Source organism: Papaver somniferum, chromosome 11 (genome assembly GCF_003573695.1).
Source record: "Papaver somniferum cultivar HN1 chromosome 11, ASM357369v1, whole genome shotgun sequence".
In the NCBI taxonomy this organism is placed as follows: Eukaryota; Viridiplantae; Streptophyta; class Magnoliopsida; order Ranunculales; family Papaveraceae; genus Papaver; species Papaver somniferum.
In genome coordinates, this window is record NC_039368.1 from 67,560,056 (window position 1) to 67,568,419 (window position 8,364).

The window sequence follows — 8,364 nt, forward strand, 5'->3', positions numbered from 1 at the left end:
CTGATGGAGAAACAATTGATGGTGTTGATGAGAATGGTGAACCGTTGAGGTTGGAGATTTGGAGTAAGAGAATGAAGATGATGAAGGAAGTCAAGATGCAGGTTATGGAAGTGCAACTGAAACAGGCAGTCAGTATAGCAATGATTACAGCGATCATGAGATGGGCATCGACGACGACGACGATAGCAGTTAACAGAGCAATGAGAACAACGGTGATGATTCTGAATAATCATCCCTGGAACATCAACAAGACTTCGATGGGAAAGCTTCGATTTTGTGAAATCGGACTAAGAGCTTCTTCGTGAAAATTCAAAGATATCTTGTAGGTGTTTGCTGATCAGTTTGCTCATTGCTGATTTTCCTCATATTGCTGAATCTACTGATAGATGTTTTCTTGTGGTTATGTTGCTATTCAGATGTGTTTTCTTTTTTTGGAAGAGATGGGATTTTTTTGATATTGTTATGTATATGGTAACTGCTAACAGTTTTAAGGTGTTAAAAGTTTTAAGGTTTAATGGTTTTAAGGTGTCTGCAGGGGGTAACAGTTTTAGTTTTTTTGTAATTAAGGTGTGTGTTTGCAGGGGGGGTAACAATCTAGTTTTTCCTGGTATGAATAGTTAATCTATCATATGTTTGAGGGAATTACAGACTAGGTTTTTGGGTCATGTTTTGATGTGGATCTTGCGAATGGGTTTGATTGTAATGTAACTACTTAGGAATTAGGGTCTTTTTGTAAATCTGGTGGGTTTGACTAGGTATTTGTAAATCTGGTTAATGAAATTGCAATTTCGGTTTCTTTTTGTGTTGATTTGAATATAGTGGGTTACATTTGGTATGATGGAGATGTCTTTGTGATTTCTAATGAAAGGAACAATGGTATGTTAAACTGTGGTATGTTGAAATGTATTATATGATCTATGAATTTACTAAAGCATTATCTGAATTGTATCCAGAACTAGAATCCTGATACAAGGTAAGGGAACATATTACGAATCCTAATTCTATCTGCTTTTCATCTAAAGGGCAGAAATTGTTTCTCAAAACATACTACAATCTTGATTCACTAATGGTAACAATATCCTACACCCAAACATTATAACTAAGTCTAAGTTTATCAACAAAAGGTGTAACAAGTTGTAGATCATCTGTCAAAGCCGTAATAACTTGACTCAAGATTGAGTCCTGTGAAACCTACATGATTCCACTGACCCACAAAACTACTTGGTGCTGGTGGAGGCATATACACATCTAATTCTAATCTACAATGTATTTTGACCACTGAATTGTGTTGACTCAACGGGTTAATTAAAAATGATTGATTAACAAACAAATATCAAGAAAAAAATTTAAAGAACCAATACTTTTATAAAACTAAACGAAGCAAAATAATACCAACATCCTCAATATTTAAAAAAAATTAATCAAAATAAACAATTTCTAAAAACAAAAACCACATTATTCGAAAGTTTCTTTGATAATATGCTCAACTAAAACCATCGCATCTGGATCTGGTACTCGTGTTGCGGCGTTAGCAAGCCGTGCTAGAACTTCAAGTACCTTTTGCTCTAGAGGTGTCTCCTTGGGTATTTCTGGTGTGCCAGACACAGTTTCACCAACAGGCTCATTCGAAGGAATGGGAGCATTGACACCATCCATTTCAACAGAAGCAGAAGCAGGAAGAGTAAGATTGTCAACATGAGCTTGAACTTCAGATAACAGAGGCATGCCAGGAACCTTACACACGCCATCAATAGTTATGGTGATCTTTAGCTTTCTAGGTACATCCATTACTATCCTTGGAGTTGTTTTAATCCTCTTATTGGAACTCATTTTCTTCCTCTAATATATCAATCTATCTTTTATGCTGGTGTGGTGTATATATACATATATATATATGTATGTATTAAAAAACCCTATTTTTTTTCTAGGTTGGGAGAATTATCTCCAATTACCTAATTTCATTGTATTTCGCATATCACTCAAATAAACAAAATATAACAATTTCCATATCGATAAATATATGCTCATATACGCGTACAACACCACATTGATTTTAGTATATATAAGATTTATCTAAATACGGAAAAATAACACGAAAAAATTGCGTGAACACAACCATGTTGATTGAGTATATGGGGTATATGCTTTATCTTACAGTAGATCATAATCATATACTCTTCGCTAATGTGCATGCCTTAGCTACACTCTTGCCAAATCTGTAGGTATCTGAAGTATCTCTCTCCATAATTCGCCATTCCTAATCTTCTCTGAACAAATTTCTATTTTTGGTGTAATTCCCTCGGTAATTCACACCTACTCAAAGCCATGCGCAACAATTCCATCCATCCAAGCGCTATAACCATGCCCAAATTCTCTTTTTGCTTTCGTATATTGGTCGACACCATAAATTACAGCTATGATTGGCAGCAGGAATATATATCGGGATCATTTTTTTTTCTTCAAAAGATTATTTTTTTCTTTTGAAGGAATTTTCAAAAGTCAAAAGATTAATATACTATGGTCATAAGCCTAATTTTTAAATTTTCAACGGACACATAAATAGAATGTTGATAAACTGGAATGAATCTCACACAAACACGTGAAAATATCCGTTTCTTGTTTGGATCATGAATTTTTAAAGAAAGCATGTTGATTACGGATGCGACCATTGGCCAAATGGTGTAATGGTTCGCACCCCTTTAACCTAAGAAGATAATGTTTATGTTAACCGATTAGAGTTTGAAACACCAAAAGACTTGAAAATAGATAACTGTTTATGTTAACCGAATAGAATTTGAAACACCAAAAGACGTGAAAATTCCAACAGGTGTGTCGTTTGGGGACACATATTGCATCTATTGGATGCCTTTATAAGCTTTACTCCCAGTACCATTCAACAAAATCGAAATCCTAAATTCTTCTACATTAAAAAAAAAATCACCAGTAATAGTTATGGAAATGTTACCGGAATTAACCAGCGAGATACTACAACGCCTCCAAACTGCAGAAAGCGTTTTAGCAAGCAAATGTGTTTGTAAAGAGTGGAATTCTGTCCTTGCAGACAAAAGAATTGGACTCCTTTTAAGTTTCACTCACAAAGTGAGAGAAGAAAAAGTTACACAACTCTTCTACAGAGAACAAATTGAGGAGGAAGATTACTACACGATGATGGAAGATTTCTATCAGATGTTATTTGGAAACAATGGTGCCTGGAATATTATCCAACCCTATGATGAAAACATGTCACACCCAATCATTGGATCTTGTAACGACCTGGTATGTTTTTATGTTTTACACCACGACATACAAGATCCTACCTATATTATGAATCCAACAACGGGTGAGCACCTCCATCTTCCACAAATATGCGATCCGACACCAACGCCACAAATTAGTTGGGATCCACAATACGTCGTAGGGGGTTTCAGCTACTGTGAACATACCGGTGAATACCAAGTAGTTCGAATTCAAGTGGGCGGTAAAGTGGACGTACACACACTAGGAGATAACATGGGATGGAGGAACATTGGGGAATTTCCTTTTACTTTCATGAATCAGGTGAGTACGCACATGGTTGCATATTTTGGATAAATCATTATTCTTATGACAATGATCAGATAGTATCTTTCAATCTGGACTTTGAGACATTCCAGTCACATTCTCCACCCCCACATCATATTTATGATAATGGTTATAGTATTCCAAGACTTGGAATGGTCTTCTCTGGAGTTATCCGGATTGATTTTTGGGCACCCATTTCCGATAATGATATTCATGCACGGGCACCCGGTGTAGAATGGAATTGGGAACCTAAGAGGAGCATTGTCTTGGAATTCGTATATGTTTTTCCGACCTTATAAGTTGATAGCCTTGGGAAAGAACAACGACATCCTAACGCAAAACAACAGATGTTTAATGCGTTATAATCAACTCACCAGAACTTTGACAGAAATTGCGGAGACAAGGTGGACAAAGGTTAGAGATATTCCTCAAATTTGGAGCGCCGTCTCGTTGAGGAATTTTGGTGGAAAATCGGAAACATGTACTGACGAAGTCCATGCCACAAACATATTCCGTGTGTAGTGTTTTTGTTTTTGTTTTGATCAGAGTAATGTAGTTTGTTGTTCCATATATATATATATATATATAATAGTACTATTTCTCATCTTTGATTTTTTTTTCTTATCTTGTCTGGACTAAAAGTTGTTTTTGAAATTTGAAGAATCGAACTTGGTCTTATTTTGGGTAATAATGGTTGGTGTTTTTATTTAATGGAGTTGATGCTTTTAAACATATTCCCGACGAGTTTAGAGAGGGACTTTCTTTTTATGGTGGTCAATTTGGTATAGAGGGAGGCATTTCTCTATTTCAGTTGTATTTATGGTTATAAATTTTGCGAATCTACAGGGAGACATAAAAGTAAATCCGAGAGAAGAAAAATGTAAAAAGAAGTGAGAGTTTGAGATGCAAAAGGTATAAATGATTGATAGATAAATCAATGATGATATTCTTGAAAATGCACACGAATGAAAAATATTTTGTAACTGATGGGGATTTGATAAGTGGAAAAAATAAAATGTTGATTACGTGACTGGATTCTTTTGATAGAGCAAATTATAGATTTAAAACTGGTGTTTGACACCAAAACACAAAACCAGAACATAAATGGGAAAAAAAATTAGAGACATGTAACACATCATTTTAATTTCCAGAATTGTGTTATTACGTCTTTTTTATTAATAAATAACTAAGAAATACAAGAAATACTGGTCAATAATAAACCTATTTTGGCAAAAATGGTTCTATATGAACCGAGAATTGATCTAGTCTCTTTTTGGATCATGAACTTTAAATGCCACGTCTTAGTCGTTAATATCACGAAAAAATTGATCTTGAAGCCGATCAACTCGCTCTTGAAGTATATTCACCTGTTGTTGGAGACCAAAAAAATCACGATCAAAGGGATAACAACATCTACTCTCCCCATGCACCAATTCCACACAATGCTCATCGACAGCAAATGCATTAATCTCACGCAAACGCCAATAATCTGCATGCTTCCTCATGCAGATTATGAACACGCCGAGTCTAGGTTGAAGAACTCGTACATCATAGTCTGAGATCTTAAAATCGTCTTCTAGGGTTCTTCTTAATGAATTGTACTCAACAGTTTTAGGACCCATAACAATAAATTGGTAGCAATATTTTGTGCAGTTCATTCTAATCGAAAAGGAAGAGTGATTCGCAATAGAAGAAAAATTCCTTGTGTTGACAATTAGATATGGTGGCCAAATTTTTATTTATTTATTAAGTTCTGTATGTTCAGAAACTACATCCGATTAAAGAGGAAATTAGATAAAGATCAAATATCCATTCCATATACATATCTCATTATCTATTTTCTGCCATATTTATAGTGATATGGAAACTGAAATATTTGATGTACTTGTAAGGAGGTAAGGAATACCAAACACCTAATTTGCTTAACATAAAAATGTAGGGGCTAAAAGAGAGATACATAAATTAAGGTACCATTAGCCCGTATTTGTAGTGGTAAGTACACTTTTGTATTTTAGGTATAGTTCTTGTTTTCTATTATCAATCAATGTCGTTGTATTAAGATGTTGTTGTGATGTGTATTCTAATTCCAGGAGGTAAGCATTACTGAATTGGTGCATAAGTAGCTGTAATGAGAATCGCAGCTAGTTTATACTATTATGCGTGATTTTTCAATGTAGTCATTCGTATTCAAAACTTGTGCTTTCTATGTATCCAGTTCTTTACTCATAGATTGAGTTTGACAATGCAACCAACAACTCCAAAACCATCCAATCATACACAAGAAAACGGTCATTAAACAAGAAAATTAATCCTAAATCCGAAAGTCATTAAGCAAATCCAACACCATTCAGTCATTAACATCAAAACAGTCATTAACATTAAAAAAAAACATGAAAATTAATCCTAAATACGAAACGTAGATTAAAAAAAACAAAACAAGATTCAGTCGTCCACAATATCGTGTTAGGCCCCTCTTAATTCCAATTTTTCTCTGTACTTTGACGATACCTATTTCTTTAAAATACTAACTTGTGTAACCATTTGTACTATGTACGTATCATCATTTCCATTAAAGCAACTTAACTCAAAAAATCCACCAGCTATAAGAAAATTGTAATTGATAGAGTCGACTCTTACCTGTTTCCGGCCATCACTCGGAGTCTTAATCCGACCTTTCCCTCTCCGATACCATATCAGTTTCAGAATCAGTCACTATGTTGAGTATGACCTCATTTTCATGTGATGTTCGTGATAAGTACGCCCGATACTCATCCTCTACACTGACTTGATTCACAGGGTGGTCTGTATAATCCTTATATCTTCCAGCATAAATTGATGCTCTTCTAGCCCTAATCCTTCTCATTAAAAACACACCTTCTCTCCTTTCCCTTTTCTGCAACAACTGCAAAAATTATCTATACTTCTCTTCTTTGTCTCTTCATTTTCTGCCTCACATACTGATTTTGCATGATCAAACTCATTCCACAACAGATCCATATCATCGTCTTGGTTATTGTTCTGCAAACCTACTTCTTCCTCTTCTCTCATATTCCTCGCCTCTTCTTTCTTCTTCTTTTTATTCAATCTTATTGCTTTCGATATATGGTACTCTGCTTTCTCTAGTTGCTCCAAATTCATTTCACATACTGCTAATTTGAACCTCATCATCACTTCCTTTCTCTTTAAGCACTCCTCCTTATCAACTTCTTCCGCTGTCATTGGGGTCTTGTCTTTTGATGGTTTGGAACCACTCCCTTTTCCTGCGTTATTCGGAGCCATTGTTATCTTTGAAACTTTTTTTCTTCTTCTCCTCTCTTGGATTTTTTATCTCTCTGGAAAATAATGAATATAATCCCTAATTCCTCTCACATTTATTTTCTTTTTTTTTTTTCTTTTTTCTTCTCAGATCTATTCCCAAGAGACGCATACAGTGGTTGAATTCAAAGAAATTATAACACCCTACTAAAATGTCATGTCCTTTCAGACCTACTTCATGACGTGGTTATCCTTTAGATTTTGTTCCCTTTTAAATAAAATCCAGTTATAGGTTTAAGCTATAACCGCTTATAAGAGCATCTCCAATGAGACTTTGCAAAATTCCTATATTTAAGGCCACATAGGATTTTTAGTGTTTTAATACGAAAACCTTCTCCAACGGAAATCTCAAAGATGAATGTGAGGATGACGTGTGAGGTAGTTATTCAAACATCCGCTAATCTATCCTCGGGTTTTAGAGGTTCACTTGGAGGATTTAAACATCCTAATCATCAAAATCTAAGGTATATAAACAAGGAGTTAATTGTTTAAACTTTAAATCAATGGTGTAAAATATTTTCAAATTGTTATGGTTGCAGACGAATTTGTTTTCACTTCCATAAATTAGGGAAATCTGATCTCACACCCCTAAAAATTTGGTTACATGTGGGATGCACATCAAGTTTCCATTGGAGATGCTCTAATATAACGTGCAAATATGCGTTACTTTCCTGCTCATTAAGGACGCGACTATTCAAATAATGCATGCTCATAAAGGATGCGACCATTCGCCAACAGGTGTAGTGGATGTCTATATAAGCTTTACTCGTACTTTCTTGAATCATTCTACAATATTAAGAAAATCCTAAAAGCTTGTAAAAAAATTTTTTTTGATAATCTTTCATGAGTATAATAGTGATGGATATGTTTCCGGAATTAACTACCAAGATGCTACAGCACCTCCAAACTGCATAAATCATTTTAGCAAGCAAATGTGTTTCCAAATAGTGGAATACTATCCTCGGGGACAAAAGAATTGGACTCCTTTTTGGTGTCACACCGAGAATAGGGAAAGAAGTTACTCAACTCTTTTATAGAGAGGAAGATTTCAGCCTGATCGCAACAGCCAACAATCATGACGCCCAGAATGATGGAACCCATGAAGATTTGACTAAGTTGCACCCAATAGTTGGATCTTGCAATGATCTGGTATGTTTTTATGTTTCACACCACGACATACACGGTCCTATATATGTTATGAATCCAGAAACTGGTGAGCACCTACATCTGCCACAACTATGCATCCCAATTGCACGAGATCAAGTATTTTCGTGGTATCCACGATACAATGTAATTGGGGGTTTCGACTACTGTCAACGTACCAATGAGTACAAGGTTGTTCGAATTCACATGGATGCTAAAGTTAAAATACACACTCTAGGAGACAATAAGGGATGGAGGAACATAGCAGATGAGATTCCTTATACTTTTCGGAGTTCAGGTGTGTACGCACATGGTTGTATTTTTTGTACGGATTGTTATCAGTGG